Raw genomic sequence first — 15,680 nt, 5'->3', positions numbered from 1 at the left:
GGGAGCGCATGGAGCCTTCCTTGGGGCCTCAGAGCCGTAGGGATAGAAACCTGGAACAAGAGGGGACTTTTGGGGGGCCTTTAGTTGGATATGGCTGGACTCCCGAAGGCGGAGCAGTCTGGGGGACCTAAGGTCCATTGGGATGATTACTAATCCGCTCGAGGCTGAGCAGGCAGTTAGGTTTTCACCTTCCTTTTAGCCGTGTGGTCAAGAAAAGGCCTCGGTTTCTGGCTTCAAAACCTGACTGCAATTTTCTAGACAATGTAGAAATCCCCTAGTCCTCATGCTACTCATTTGGGAACACGTGGATTATAACGACGCCTCCCTAGCAACCCTGCCGTGAGGCTTACGCGAGGCAATTCATACGAGCTGCCCAGCACGCATCTCGTCAGTGCTCAACAGATGTTCATCATAATTGCTCTTTTTTTAACTCGGCCTGTCTTCTTCCTTAGTCCCAGGAGCTCGGGACCCCTGTGCTGCTTTTGCCTACCCAGAGATCCTGCGTCCACATCCTCTCCTACTTGGCCAGCGCTAGAGCATGCTTCCGAGTGCCTCTGCTCTGAGCACTCTCCCCACTCCTCTCCCCACATCCAAACTCCCCCTCCCTCGGGACAGTTCGATGGACTGGACGGGAGCATCAGATTAAGCTTACTGTGCTGCCCTCCCACACTTGCATTTTCCAAACAGAAGCTTGTTAATAAGAACAATCTCACCTAGGGAATGCGATATAAGGAGAGATTGAGCCTGGCCGGTGTGGCTCAGTGGTTGAGCATTGACCTATAAACCAGGAGGTCACGATTTGATTCCCGGTCAGGGCACAGGCCCATATTGCGGGCTCAATCCCCAGTGTGGGGCGTGCAGGAGGCAGCCAATCCATGATTCTCTCTCATCATTGATGTTTCTCTCTCTCTCTCCCTCTCTCTCTCTCTCTCTCCCCCTCCCTCTCCCTTCCTCTCTGAAATCTATCTATCTATACATAGATAGATAAAGAAAATATTCAAATGCCAACTGAAAGACTCCAGTACTATTGAACAAGATCAAGGGAGAGAAAAGACATCCACAGTAGGTTAAGATCAATGGGTTTGTCCAGGAGCCTGGGGGCCGGGGGCGGGGGGCTTTGCGTGACTGGCAGCCGGTCTTCAGAGGCGTTAGTCGCGGGCAGAGCCTCATTCCCTTTCCTTCGGGGTGCACACCCGCCACCTGCTTTCTTCTAAGAAACTGTAACATGTGGCGCTCGCTCTCTGCGTTAGAGAACTGGTGTGGTCAGGCCTTACTGAGAACAACCAGCTCTGCCTACCCATGGGTCCCAGAATGTGCATGTCATTCTGAAACCACAAGGAATGTGGTTAAGTCCCCTGGCCACATCTCTCAACAAAGCTGTGTCTGTTTCGCTCGGCCTCCGGAGAGCTCTGCTCCTGGACCAAGATGGTCATTCCTAGCGAAGTCCACTAATGGGCCTTCCCTCACGAGGAGCCCTGGGAAGGAATTCATTACCGTGCAGGTTAGAAACTTCCTAACGAAATGGCCCCCCAGCCGTAACAGTGAGAAAGCAACCACCAACCACCGACCGAAATCATAATGGAGCGCTCCCCTGGGGGGCAGCCATCCATCGGCTTCTAGAGAGAACCCGGAGCCTCGGAGACAAGAGAGACAGACAGTTCTCGGGCCCCTCCTGCAGGCACTGAGATTCTTGTGGAGCAAAAGTGAGATTTGCCTGGTTAAATGGTTCACTGAACCACAGGCTCCAGTCAGAATGAACTCGGCCTTCAGGACGGGGCGCAGGGGGAAGTTTTATTATCATCATTAATGAAACTCATTTATGATTGCAGGACACACAGAAGAGTCATTTGCATGCCACACACTCTGAGAGATCAGGGTGATGACACACTATGTAAAGTGACTTTGAAAACTTACAGAGGTTGCAAGATGATAAAACACCTTTCGCTGTTTTGCTCCTGCTTGAATTTCGTGTTTCTTAGAATGGACCGGCTACATGGAATCTAACCTCGTTCTAAGCCACAAGCCTAGCAGTTCCAATGGAAACTGTTAAACCAATTCGGTAACGAAAAGATAAGTCGCTTCAAGCTGCCGGGTATCAGTATTATTGTCATATTCCCTTTATCAAAAGCCGATAACTGAAATGTATAGGTAAGAATTTACAGTAAGCGGCAGTACTTGGAAACTTGTCAGTTAAGGTTTCGCATTATAGAAGAATGTCTGCTGTAAGCTTTTTAACCCTCTAAAGTCAAAATTAAAAAAAAACAACTTTCACAATTAGTTTCTAAGGAAATTTTATAAAGGTCATGGCACTAAGAGGAGAGCTTTAGATTGTTTTTGCCAATAGGACACCGACTCCCAAAGAAGAACCAACCTGTGTGTTTTTCTTGGGGGGCGGGGGGGGGGGGTTGTTTATAAATAACAATCAAAATTTATTTTCTTGATATTTTTCTAAAAAAGATAGTTAACGCAATCATTTTAAAGTGACTTCATTTCCTGCTGCTCCCCCAACCTCCTTAAAACTGAAAATACAACAAATATTTGCATAGGTTTATTATTCACATTTAATCATGAATAATTCACTTTGTACAGACAGCTGGGTAAACACGAGATTTGGAGCTTCCTTCTTCTAGCATATTTTCCCCTGGGCCGAAAGGAAGCAACATCGTGTGGTTTTCAATGATTTTCAGTGCCACCTTGTCCTCCTCCCCCAACCAGGAGGCACCCGCCTTTGGGGCTGTTTCCTTTTTTTAAAAAAAAATTCTTTCTGTCAGTGCTTGGGCTACACCTCACCAAAACGTTTCTTATTACAAAATGACAAATGAGCTCAACCGTTCGGCTCTCTCGGCCGGCAAGGCGACAGGAAGTAGGCTTGTGGGTTTGCTTCCGTGTAGATTCCCTCCTAACGCTGGGAAAAGGTCTCCCTGCGCGCCTTCTGCCTCGTCATTCTATCCTTCGTCTCCTATCAGCCAGGGACATTTCACAATGATTTGATTATCTCCCACAACGCCGGCTCTCACTTCCCTCTGCTCCTCCCAGGCCTACGTGAGGAAGCGAAGCACGTATCACCCAACAGGCACTTGCCCAGGGCATTCCCACCTGGCACCTGGGCAAGGGGCATAGTGTACCGGAGGTCAAGGGTCCTTTCAATTCTGCGAACGTCATGAATTAAACTGTGAGAGTTCAACTTGTGGTTTAGGAGAAAATCGGGCTTGTAATTCAGCTATGACCAAGTGGTGGTGGTGGTGGTGGGGGGTCATAGTGCATATACCCTTGGGAAATTCCTGCTCTTTGTCATAACCTGGCAAATAACTTGAAGACTTTCAGCTACCTGTCGAATGCCATCTCTCCACCCGAATGATATTAGCTGAGGCAAACACAGACATGGGCATATATCCTCCCTCCAGCAACACGGATCCTAAAATAGAATGTGATGGCCAGTAACATCCCAGAGAAAATGATCCACAATTTGACTACATTTACAATGACTCTCTTCTTTACGTGACAAGCACATCGTGGTTACTATGTGCTCGACATCTGCTAGGCACTTTCTGTGTACTGACTCTGATTCTCATAACAGCCCTCTAGAAAGTATAGTCCTTATCCCCAGACGAGAGAGACAGACACAGAAAAAAGAAGCCATCTGCTTAATGCCGCCACAGGAAGTGGTAGAGCAAGGATTTGAACCAGTTGACCTGGCTCCCAGCCTGTGCTTTTAACCACCAACCTCTACCATGAGTATAATACCTGCTGTGGTAGGAAGTTTGGGCAAGTAAGAAAAGCACGAAGAAATAAAGTACCCATGGTCCCACCACCCATTTTAGCATATTTTCTTTGTGTGTGTGTGTGTATGTGCGCAAAAAATATTTAACCGTAGAATCCCCCGCCCCCTCTCTCTCAGCTATATCCTGTGACCATTCTTCCATAGAAAGATGTTAATTTGATTGAACATTCAAACCATTTCTTACTCTACTTTGTAAATACCAGCCCAGCCACGTTTGGAGGCACTTGCGACCGGTGGGGTGGGTGGGGGTTGCTGATGCTAGTCGATGCCTCACTTCCCCAAGCCCAGAGCTTCCCTGAAAATGGACTCAGCTTGGTTTCTTTCAAGCGACAGGAAAAAAACACGTTGTCGCCTAAAAAGGTAGCGTGACTTTCCCCTTCAAAGCAGTTCATGTTATGTCCACTTTATATTGTTCCGTTTTCTTAGGGGCAGGGCGGGGGGGAGGGGATGGGGTGAGTCTTGGTGCAAAGAAAAATGTAGGCTAGTCAACAGGAAACCTGCAGTCCTCCGTACGGCCCGGGGGCCCCTGGCTGTACCCCGCCTGGCCTGGCTGCTTTCCCTTTCTTTGATGGGTGTCGCAAAAATACTAATAAATGCGCGAAAAAAACAGTCACCTGGTCAAACAAAACTGTTACCATGTGCCGAGATATTCACGGGCAGTGTCTACGCCAAGACAGGAGCGGTCACTGCTATGGCCGGCGACAGCTCTGGCTCCGTCACGTGCTCCCCGCCAACAGCCAGAGAGGCGCGCGGCGCACGTGTGCCCCCCTCCCCTCAGAACCTCTCCCGGGCACAAGGAAATGGGCTCCGAAAGGCGACTTCTCCTTTTCCCTCCTCGTTAACTGAATCTCTAGCTCTGATTAAAGGGGCAGACGCAGAAAACTGTATACATGATCCCAATGTGCATCATGCCCCTGAAGCTCTGCAACTGTCTGGTGAGGTTGTGCTGGCTGCCCCAGATCACAAGGAATGACACTGGTCTGTGAAAAGAAAAAAGGACGAGTCGTCCCGTCATTAGAAACGCAGCTGTGCCAGTCAGTCTTCACTCTTCCCGTGAGCGGCTTCACCCACTTGCAGGTGAGGAAGGAGGGAGGAGGGCCAAGGGCCAACCTTCTCAAAGGGCCTGCTCTGGGAATCACTTTCGTATGCACATAAATTTCCACAGTAAGTACCTCCTGGAGTTTGCATGCAATGAATTGCTCTTCAAGCTTCCTGTCCAATGTTCTGACTTGAGTTGTGCTACCAGAAAATCAGGTGTCTCTCAATAGCAAAGTCCAACTTGGCTTTCTTTCTTTTTTTTTTTTTTTTTTTGAAACCAGAACTCACTACCTAGAGCCCCTAAGTACACCCCTCCCCCTTTATTCCCTTTAAATGACATTTTACCCAAAGTCCCTGGTCCTCGGCGCCCTCGGAGCCATGGCAGGCAGGAGCTGTTTGAAATCTAAGATGCAGAACCAGGCAGCCAAATGGCTAAGATGAGCTTTTCCTTTGACCCTAAAGCTAAGGTCAAATCTGTGTCCTCTGTCGCTGCGTCGCGAGTGTTTTGAAAACTAGTTCTACTTCCTTCTGTCTGAGTCTCCTCGTCCTGGGGGAACGACAACACGCAGGGACAGGCAACGAGCCCCCTCTTCCAACCGACAGCCTGTTGGGTCTGTCCCGGGGCAGCACTTCTCTCCGATTCCATCGGGCGCCTTCCAGGCAGGGGTCGAAGACCTGGCCAGAGTGAGCAGTGAGGACCAGACCCACAGGCTGCGGCTCAGGACAACAGAGAGTCCCCTCTACCGAGGATGTGCCACCTGTGTCCGATGTGGATCAGGCCACTGAAGCTCTGCAGTGGTCTGGTGAGGTGGGTCGTGGCCCTGGTCCACGGCCCAGCGGCGGTGCTGGCTGCCCCAGATCACACAGTGTCCGTAGGATCTGGTCCGAGTGCTGTGTCCCGTGCACTGAGGCTCCCAGGGCCCCCGGGCCACACCTGGTCCATCTCCAATGGAGCGTCCTGCACGCCAGTCAAAGCCTGGCTGTCTCCACGGCCTCCTGGCCAGTCAGTTCAATGATTCTGTTACCCAGCCAACGTCTGGGCTGGTGCCCCTCCACCTGGTCCTGCAGGCTCCTCTCCTGACAGCCCTGCTGCCTGCTGTCCCCATACCTCCCCAGGATGCTCCCAGGACGCCCGGGGCAACACCGCCCCAGGCCTGGTGGTAGCTCCCGGATGACCACTCCCGTGTTGAACCTCGACCTTTCCTCCCACAGTTACGCTCACGCTGTGCCCCATCTCTCCGGGCCTCCCACGGAGCCAATTGGTACCAAGAGACGAAGAGCAAGGGCATAAGAGGCCCACACCCCCAGCCCCTCAGGACTGCCTATAGCTGTGTGGGCTCCCCGCAGCTTTCCGTGTATGATGGAGAGGATTCTTTGCACGTGAGGGTCCCATTCAGCATGTTGTATCTGTCAGCGGAATTCCTTCTCTCCCCATAAACCCCTCTTTCTCTCCTAAAGCAGAGGTAGGGCACCATCCCCTCTCTCCCAGGCGACTGCAGACCTGTCGCCACCTCACATCCTCCACCCCGGACCAAAGGGATCTTGCCAGAGTCTAAGTGCGATCAGATTGACCCCCATAAAACCTCCAGGGCCTCAGAGTCAAGTCCAGACGCCCTGGCATAGCCCATGACCCCTGCATGCTCTGCTCTTGCTCACGCCACCAGTGTCCCCCACGCTCACGCCTGGTGTGTGCCACGCTCTCCTTCACCTGCACACACACAACTATTCTCTCTTCATAAGGGCTCTTTCTGCTATTCACTTATTAAAAAATATATTTTCATTGATGTCAGAGAGGGAGAGAGAGAGAAACATCAATGAGGAGTATCACGGACCGGCTGCCTCCTGCATGCCTCCTACTGGGGATCGAGCCTGCAACCCGGGCCTGTGCCCTGACCTGGAGTCTAAGCGTGACCTCCTGGTTCATAGGTCAACACTGAGCCACACCAGTTGGGCTCTGGTACCCACTTTATTGACAAAGAGAGGGGCTGGGAGGGTTGGGACATTCCCAGAGAAAAGGGGTCTCCTGTGGAGAGGGTAAGGGACTCGTTTGAGATCAAACAAGGCCCAGGTGGAGCCAAGATGAGAGTAGGAGTCAGACACTAGCTTTGCCCAAAGGTCTGCAATCATATGTTAGAATCAAGAATGAGAATGATTGCGATGAGGCAGAGTTACGACATAGGGACTGAAACGTGCATTCTCCGGGGCCGGCGTAGGACTAGATGTACGTACTAGATGAGCGTTCACAGAGAGGGCCTGTTGGCAGTTTGGCAGAAGAACATCCAAAGCCCTGTGAGAACCTCTGGCCAGAGCTTAACATTAAATCAAAACAACCTTCTGGTGAGTCCCAAACAAGAGCATTCAAAACCCACGAAGTTTATAAAATAATCATGTTGGAAACGCAACAATAATTTCAAAAAAAATTTTCATAATTTTGAAATTCCTTTGATTTCAGTAGAAGTGCCTTTTAATAGGATCCTACTGGTTTAAAATTTGCTTTTAAGAATTCTGTAGACTCTTAGAGGCAAGAGAGAGAAAGCAAGTAGGGGCAGGGAGACCAAGCCCTGCCCCTGAACTTCCCCTCTGCTCCGGACCTCGCACCTGTCTCCCCGGGAGTCCCCATCGTCCCTCTAGGAAACCCTGGCATCTTCTGAGCACGCGCAGCCCTGTGCAGAACGTCTCCCAGGGGCAGAAGGAGGCCCAGAGCAGGGCCTCTCGAACTTGAATCGACACAATCACCTGGGAGCTGTGTAGACATACGGACTCTCAGAGACCAGGCCCGGAGTCTGTGACCCTCCCAGGGAGCCCAGCTGGCCTGAGGCAGGAGCTCTGCCAGGACTTCGGTGGGAGCCATGGGTCCAAGGTCACCTGCTGCAGAGCTGGACCCGAGACCCAGTTCTCCTGCCCGGCTGGTGTGGCTCAGTGGTTGAGTGTTGATCTATGGACTAGAAGGTCACGGTTCCATTCCTGGTCGGGGCCCAGGCCCAGATTTTGGACTTGATCCCCAGTGTGGGACTTGCAGGAGGCAGCCAATCAATGGTTCTCTCTCATCACTGATGTTTCTCTCTCTCTCTCTCCCGCCCCCTTCCTCTCTGAAATCAATAAAAAGATATATATTTTTTAAAGACCCAGGTTTCCTAGCACCTGGTTCAGTGCTATTCTCACACTACTCCACTGACTCTTCAACTCCCCGATTGTTAAAATCCAAACTTCACTATTTTGAAACACCAGAACCCATCAACAATAAATGGGTAAATGAAATGCATACAAAAAGAATATTATGCAGCCTTAAAAAAGGAAGGACATTCTGACAGCCGCCACCACCCGGAGGAAACTTGAGGACACAGTGCTAAGTGAACGAAGCCAGTCACAAAAAGACAAATTCTGCATTCTTCCCCTGACACGCAGGACTTAGAGTCATGGAAATGATCGATGGGAGACAGAACGGCGGTTGCTATGAGCTGGGGGAGAGGGAAGACTGGGGAGTTAGTGTCCAAAGGGGACAAAGTTTCATTTGGGAGATGGGTGATGGTGATGGTTGCACAATGATGGGCATGCACTTACTGCCACAGAATGGCACCCTTCCAAATGGTTAAAATAGTAAAACTATATGTGCGTTGTAACACACACGCACGCACGCGCACACACGCACAAGGAATCCGTTTCTCCCTGTGCTGACTGCGTGTACCGTTCTACGGATGGGAAGACGCATTTACAGATCCTCTCTGGAAAGAGAGCAGATGAAGACTGGAAAGAGAACAACGAGGGGCCCAGTTTTCCTGGGTTGCGTGCAGGAGTTTGAGGTCTTCCTGGGACTGAAAGACCAATGAGGTGTGTCCATATTCACGCCCACCAACATCCATTCTCCCAGCTGCTATGGTGTGCGGGTACTACATTTCCCAGCCTCCCTTGCGGTTGTACTACATTTCCCAGCCTCCCTTGCAGGTTGACTATAGCCATGGGACTGAGTTCTCACTAGCGGGATGCTAACAAATGGTCTGTATTGGGAGCTGGGGCCCTTAAGAGGCAAGCTCACCCCCTCCTCACACTCTGTTCTCTTCTTGCTGGCTGCCTCCGGGACTTGGCAGCAACCCAGCTTGGACAGGAATACCCTAGGGGATATCGAAACCCCAGTTAGGAGGAGCCCTGGTCCCCAAATGGCTGCAGGGAGCAGGGGTCACCTGCGAACCTGTTCCTCTCGGGCAGTTACTTAAAGAGAAAAAACATTCTACATTCTTTAAGCCACTGAACTATTGTCACATCTCTTACCTAACCTGTTACAGAAGCAAAGGAGATGCTAGCTCTACCAACTGGTCCACATTTAAACATTGCATTTAGTTGCAAGGGCCACTTTAGAGAATATATTGATTTCAGAGAAGGAGAGAGAGAGAGAAACATCAATGATGAGAGAGAATCATTGATCGGATCCCTCCTGCACGCCCACCCACTGGTGATCGAGTCTGAAACCCGGCCATGTGCCCTGACCAGGAATCGAACCTCGACCCCCTGGTTCACAGGTTGACACCCAACCACTGAGCCACACCAGCCCAGGCTAAAGGGTCACTTTTTGAAAAGAGATGGTGACCATGTGAAGCATGTTCAGGCAGAGGGAAGGGCAGCAATATTTAGCCAATGAAATCGGTTCAAGACACTGCAGTTGTTGAGTCTGGAAAAGAGATTTCTCAGGGGTGGCATGATGGCTTCTTCAGACACGGAGGAGGCTGAACAGAGCTGCATCAGAGCGGCTCCGACAGGACCGGTGGGTAGTTGGGGTTTATGATGAGGCAGGTTCTGATCCAACACAGGGGAGACGTCTCCAATAATTAGGGGTGATTTGAAAAGTACCAGAGGCTTCTCCCCATCACTGTGTCTACAGAGACCTGCTGTCCACTTGTCAGGTGGCCCTGACGGGGTGAGTGTGGCACCATTGTGTAGGGCCTAGCGAATTCTGCGATTTCAGGCAGGAGGACAGATCATGCAGGTTGGAGCCAGGTCATCACAGGAATTACATGTCAGTTTGGATCGGACCTCAGATGTCAGGGGAATCCTGACGGTTTCTGAGCAGAGTAGCAACATGACAAAAACAAGGAATGTTGTTGCTCTGGCCGACGTAGGAGGGAGAAACCCTGATTCTCACAGCCCGTGCTGCCTGCCTGGTACGTGCCTTCTCTGAACCAGAAGCAATGTAAGGAAAGCCAAGAGTAAAGAATATTGACTTTTTATGACTCTGTTTTTGGGTAATCAAAAAATATATTGGGGGGCTAGCACGTTTAAAACTTATCTTCCAAGAGGAATAACCATTTTAGCCCTAGACACACAAAGTACTTTTCACCCTCGTCATTCAGGCTGGTCGCATATCTAAGCTGCTATGTCAGGGGCCAGACTGCAGAACCTCCTCTCTCCGATAAGAAGGACTCACAAAGCGGGCCAGTGAGTAGTTCAAGGCCACGGTGGGTGAGTCAGTGCACGGGCAGGCTGCTTGATTGAGGTCTCCGCTGCTGCCCCCAGCCCGTGCTACCAGAGTGCCCTCAACCAGGAGTATCTCCCGCATACCGGCACAATCAACCCGAACCAGCGGCCTTTCCAGACCTGGAAACCCCCCGAGACATGTCAAACTCAACCACCTTCATTTTGCAAACGAAGAGAGGGAGGCTCAGGGAGGAGGGCACACAGGCAAGGGCCGAGCTATGACTCGAACCCGGTTCCCCGGATCCCTCGCCCTGGATCTTACCACCGGACCTACCCAGACAATGGGGGGCCCAGGAACGCCGCACACGCAGAAGTAATTGCCTGGAAGCGCCCGGGCCATCACCATGAGCTCCGCTGTCTGGAAAGACAAAGGCTCATGTTGGCTTTGGCCACCAAAGAGAGGAAACATTCTGCAATCCTTGCAAAGGCTCAGATGAGGGGGCGGGGAGGCCTCTGTGAGCCTTGCACCCACAGGCGAGAGGGGAAACATGTGTTTCGCATTTGTCTCGGGATGGGAAAGAAAAACTTTTCCTTTCACTTAATCTCCGTTTAAACAAACAGAGAAACTGCCCTTTCTGTCAACTCGCCGAATGTCAGATATTGTTCACCAGCCTGGCATCGGCTTACTAAGCCACAGCCGGGCCACCTTCCTCATGTAATGCCCTCCTCCATGAGCAGGCACTTGGGCCTGGAGCGGGAGGGGTGGCTAAAACAATACAGGCTTCCTCTGATGAGCTGGACGGGAGTCAGCTGATGGGAGTCAGATTTCCAAATCTGTAACCTCTGGTTTCAGCCAGAGACCCGAGGCCACGCAGCCCCAGTCATGACTCAGGGTTTAGGGAGAGAAAGCAAGCACGTCAAGTGATGTAAGAAAATTTCCCCATTCCCCCATCCCACTGGTGTCGTCCTCCCTCGGGAATTCAGTGGAGGGGGGGGGGGCGGGGGGAGGAGGAGGGGTTGCCTTGTCACCCAGGCGCACCCCGGGGCTCGCTCGGGCGCCTGGCACAAATCCTACTGCCATCACCGTGGCCGGCGTCCCAAAGGAAGTGCTCAGTTACAATGGCTTTCCTGTTGGCCTGCGCGTGCTCAGATCACGGCTCCGTGTGTGTGTGTGTGTGTGCGTGTGCGCGCGCGTGTGCGTGTGTGTGAACCTCATAAAAGTAAACTAGGAGACAGGAGGGCCAGGTCTGGGCTGAAGGGAAGTCGGTGCTGAGTGGGGGAGGCCAGTGATGCAAGCCTACCTTTGAAGTCACTTTGTTTGTCAAGAGTCTGCTGGGCTCTCTCTCCGAAGGAAACTCCGCTGGAATGAGGTTTCTGTGCCTGTGGGGTCAGGGCTATTGTTCTTGGCTCGGGGCTTCACCTCGAGCCCTCGCTAGGACATGTATAAACCCCACAACAACAGCCCGACATGCGATTGCTCACCCGCGCATTACATCAGGGACTTTTACTCGGGCGATGTTGAATGCCTCATTGTTTAATGGGGCAGGAAGTTTACTCTTGGAGCCAGGGAGGAATCTTTTTTTTTTTTTTTCTCTTTCCTCCTTACCTCCTTGGAGATGTGGACAGAGGCCGGCCTTGTCAGCCCTGGTCTCGCTCCTCCGTGAGAGCAGCTGCAGCCGCGGGGCTGCCCAGCTTCCCTCTCAGGACGGGAGGTTTTCTGGGACCAGAGGGGCCAGGCAGGCTCCTCCCGGGAGGAGATGCTGGGTGATGGGCGCAGGGCCACCCAGGGGCAGGGAGGGGCTGGATCTTCTGAAAAGGGTTGGGTTTTCTCTTCGCAGTTTCTTCCATTCTGATCCAGACCTCGGTGTGGTTCTCACACGCACACACACACACAGGGGGGAGCCCCATCCCCAAACCTGATGATGCCTTTTTTTTTTAACACCCTTGGGATACATCACATGGTGACCAGCTCACGCTGGGAACCTCGGGCTACGACTCTGAAGTCAGATTGTGTCTGACCAACCGGCCTAATTCAGAACCACGACCCTCCCCTCCATTGCAGCAAATCCCTGAGAATAGAAACATCTAGAAAAAGCCTTGCAGGCTCCCAGATATACCCTGTAAGCAAACTCTCTCTCTCTTGTTTGTTAATCCTCACCTGAGGGCATTTTCCCGCTGATTTTTAGAGAGAGTGGAAAGGAGGGGGAGAGAGACGCATCCATTGGTTGCCTCCTGCACACGCCCGACCAGGGGCCAAGCATCTAGCCCACAACCAACATACCTGTATGTGTCCTTGATGGGAACCGAACCTGGGACCTTTCAGCCCGCGGGCCAACGCTCTATCCACTGAGCCAAACCAGCCAGGGCTGTAAGCAAACTTTTTAAGACACAAAAAGAGCCCTTTCAACCTTTCGCTGGTGGCACCGGCCGAGAGACCGGCGGAGAGAGACGCCCGGAGAAAGGAAGCGTCCACACATGCACCTCCTTCTCGCCAGAGGAAACCGGCGGGCGGTGAGGATGGAAATGACAGGGACACTTACCTTGTAGGGCGAGAAACCCTCGTGTTTCCTTTGTTTCTGTATCTCCAGAATCTTTTATTTCTCACACATCCGCACAGACACCCACAATGGGCTTAAAAGAAAAAAAATAAAATTAAAAAGCTGGGCGCCAGGCCTGAGTCCTAGGGACGAGGCCTACGTGGAAAGACCGCCGCCATCGCCTCCCGCGCACGGCTCCGTCCACACGCCCCCACGCCGCGCGCCAGGCTCCCCGGCCACACGGACGCTCAGTACGTCTGTCTGTTTGCAATGGCGACCTTGCAATTGGCCGGGACTTTCACGTGTGTGTGAGCGCGCGCTTCCACCTGCACCACCCAGGCCTCGTCCAGGGAGCCGGACGCAGCCGCCCCGCCCCGTGCTGAGCGCGGCTCTCAGGCCTGAGCCCACGGGAGGCACCTGCAGCCGCCGCCACCAGCCCGCCTGCGCCGCCCCCCGCCCCAGGTTCTGATTGAATTGGGCTGCGCCGGGATCCGGGCACAGGTTTTGCTTCTTAAGCTCCCCGGCCGTTGCAGTGTGCCTCCAGAGTCCCGTCCACCGCGCGAGGCCAGCCCCCTCGCTGGCCCGGGAGGGGAGCCACACCCGCCGGCTCCTTGCACAACAGCCCTGTCCTCTGGCACGTGTCCCCTCTCCCGGGTCCTCACCGGGCTTCCCTCCAGGCGCCAGCATTTGGGATCTGGCCTCCCCTGTGACCCTCGCCCCGGGGGGGCGGGGGGGAGACCTCCCGAAGATGCCCCCGGGTATAACCGAACGTTCTCAGCCACAATAACAACGCCTGTGTGCAACGCACCCCGTCATTCTTGCGCAACGAAGTGAGCCACCCCACGCTGTGCTCCGTGCGCTCGGCTGCCTGGCGGGACCCTTCCTGGGCGCGTCTGGGGCCTCACCAGGGCCGGTGCCAATCCATCCGGTGCAAGGCGTGAAGGCATCGCCACATGGCACGAGCTTCCTGTGCCCGGGGCCTGGCGCACGGCGCTGGGCACACACGTCCTCGATGCTCAGCAAACTTCTGATGAAACTGAGAACGTGAGATCTGCAAACGCAGGGTGTTTCCCTAACCTCATTTGGTTCTGGAAATTCAAACCACCGGATTGAGAAAAATAGGTCCTGGTGATTACAAAACCCCCTCCGAGAGAGAACACGGTGAGCAGCAGAACTGGCCAAGGAAACGCGGCCGCTATCAGCAGATATGCATGCGCACCGAACCCTCCCGCCTCCCCCGCCTCTCCGCCCGGCTCTTCCTGGGGAGCCGCGTCCAGGTCCCTGCAGGAGCGGGCGCAGCTCCGAGCACCCCTCCTTCTCAGAAAGCAGCTCAGGGGATGGGGCTGCGAGCCCCCGAGGGTGGGGGCCGGGCCCCAGGCTGCAGGTTGGAAGTGGGCGTTTCCTTCCATCTGTAGGTGCCCAAGCGCCCCACAGGCTCAGCTCTGCCATTTCGTCTGCTTCGGGCAGCGTCCTGCCCGTCACCTCGTTGGGAGATGGTTCCTGGAAGGGGGTGACAGCACGGAGCCAACGTCAGTTGATTAATGGGACTATTTTGTATCATACACTTGAGTATGTTTAGTCAATAATATGTTCTTTTAAATATATATATATATATTTATTGATTTCAGAGAGGAAGGGAGAGGGGGAGAGAGAGATAGAAACATCAGTGATGAGAGAGAATCACTGATCGGCCACCTCCTGCATGCACCACACCAGGCAACTGAGCCCAGAACCCAGGCATCTGCCCGGACCCGGAACCAAACCGTGACCTCCTGGTTTATAGGTCAACGCTCAACCACTGAGCCACACCGGCCGGGCAATAATTTGTTCTACTGGCTGGACTCTCCCAACCTCACCTCACCCTCTTTTTCCAGAGTTGTCTTTGCCATTTTCTCTCACGTATTCAATGTAAAATTGTTTCTTAAAAAAAAAGAAATCAGTGACTCCTCTGGGGTTTTGATTGGAATCATAATGAATAAACAAATTCATCTGGGGGCTAAAGAAATTTCCTACATGGAATTTTTCCATGTAGCAACACCTATTTTATTCGAATCTCTTACATTTTCCCAATATAAGTGTGTAGTGTTCTTACTCAGCCTGCCACACAGGTGCCAGTGTGAATGGAATATCATGATTAGGATGCTCAGCTACGAGGCATACAAAAACGCCTTTACCGGGGGGTGTTTGTCGTATGTCCAGTCATTTTTCTAAATCTTTCTGTGATTTATTCCAGTCGTTTCAGATAGTCCCTTTAAATTTTCTAAGGGTGAAACCACAGGGTTCCCCAGAGGGACGTTTTGTAGCGATGTACACGTCAAGGGGAGCGTGGTCCCGTGCACCAGTGTCCTGCGGCCGCCATAACCAAGTACCACAAACCGAACAGGCCACGTCTAGGATTCTGGGTCCACTCACGGACCATATGACAAGACGTCCATTGAAAAAATTGCTCCCGCCCAGCCCGTGTGGCTCAGTGGTTGAGCATCGACCAGGCACCAAGAGTTCACCGGTTTCCTTGCCGGTCAGGACACATGCCCAGGTAGTGGGCTCGATCCCCCGTAGGGGGCGTGCAGGAGGCGGCCTGAGGATGTCTCTCCCATTGATGTTTCTCTCTCTCTGCCTCTCCCTTCCCCTCTCTCTAAAATCAATAAAAACATATTTTTATAAAAGAAAAAAACAAAAACACGCTGCTCCTTTGAGCTTGCTGTGAAGAATGGTGTGGGAACTGCATCCAGCGTGGATCCGGGAGGCATGGCGAGGAGTGTGACGTCTGCTTAGCTACAGGCCTCCCGTGGTCCCGCTAAGCCGAGTTCCCGAGGGTGACACTCAGAAGGAAGCACATTTGGGCTCCACTTAATTGGACTCCAAGATCCCAGGGAATCTTCGGATTAAGCCCGTCTCCCCAGGGCCGTCTACCTGCA

At 52.7% G+C, this 15,680-nt stretch overlaps 1 long non-coding RNA gene across 2 annotated transcripts; it reads right to left on the bottom strand.

Moving 5' to 3' along the window:
- Positions 1–9,229: 9,229 nt before the first annotated feature.
- Positions 9,230–13,863, bottom strand: LOC118678310. Of its 2 annotated transcripts, none has more exons than XR_004974852.1 (6): positions 13,571–13,863; positions 12,766–12,856; positions 12,507–12,602; positions 11,832–12,034; positions 11,527–11,605; positions 9,230–10,643 (listed from the first exon to the last, which is right to left on the bottom strand). It is a non-coding gene; the product is annotated as an uncharacterized LOC118678310 (long non-coding RNA). The 2 variants fall into 2 exon arrangements; XR_004974853.1 differs by having other exon boundaries at positions 13,668–13,863.
- Positions 13,864–15,680: the final 1,817 nt, after the last annotated feature.

Source organism: Myotis myotis, unplaced genomic scaffold, assembly GCF_014108235.1.
Source record: "Myotis myotis isolate mMyoMyo1 unplaced genomic scaffold, mMyoMyo1.p scaffold_m19_p_20, whole genome shotgun sequence".
Classification (NCBI taxonomy): Eukaryota; Metazoa; Chordata; class Mammalia; order Chiroptera; family Vespertilionidae; genus Myotis; species Myotis myotis.
Note: the sequence above shows the minus strand (reverse complement) of the source record. Positions and strands in the feature narration are given on the sequence as shown.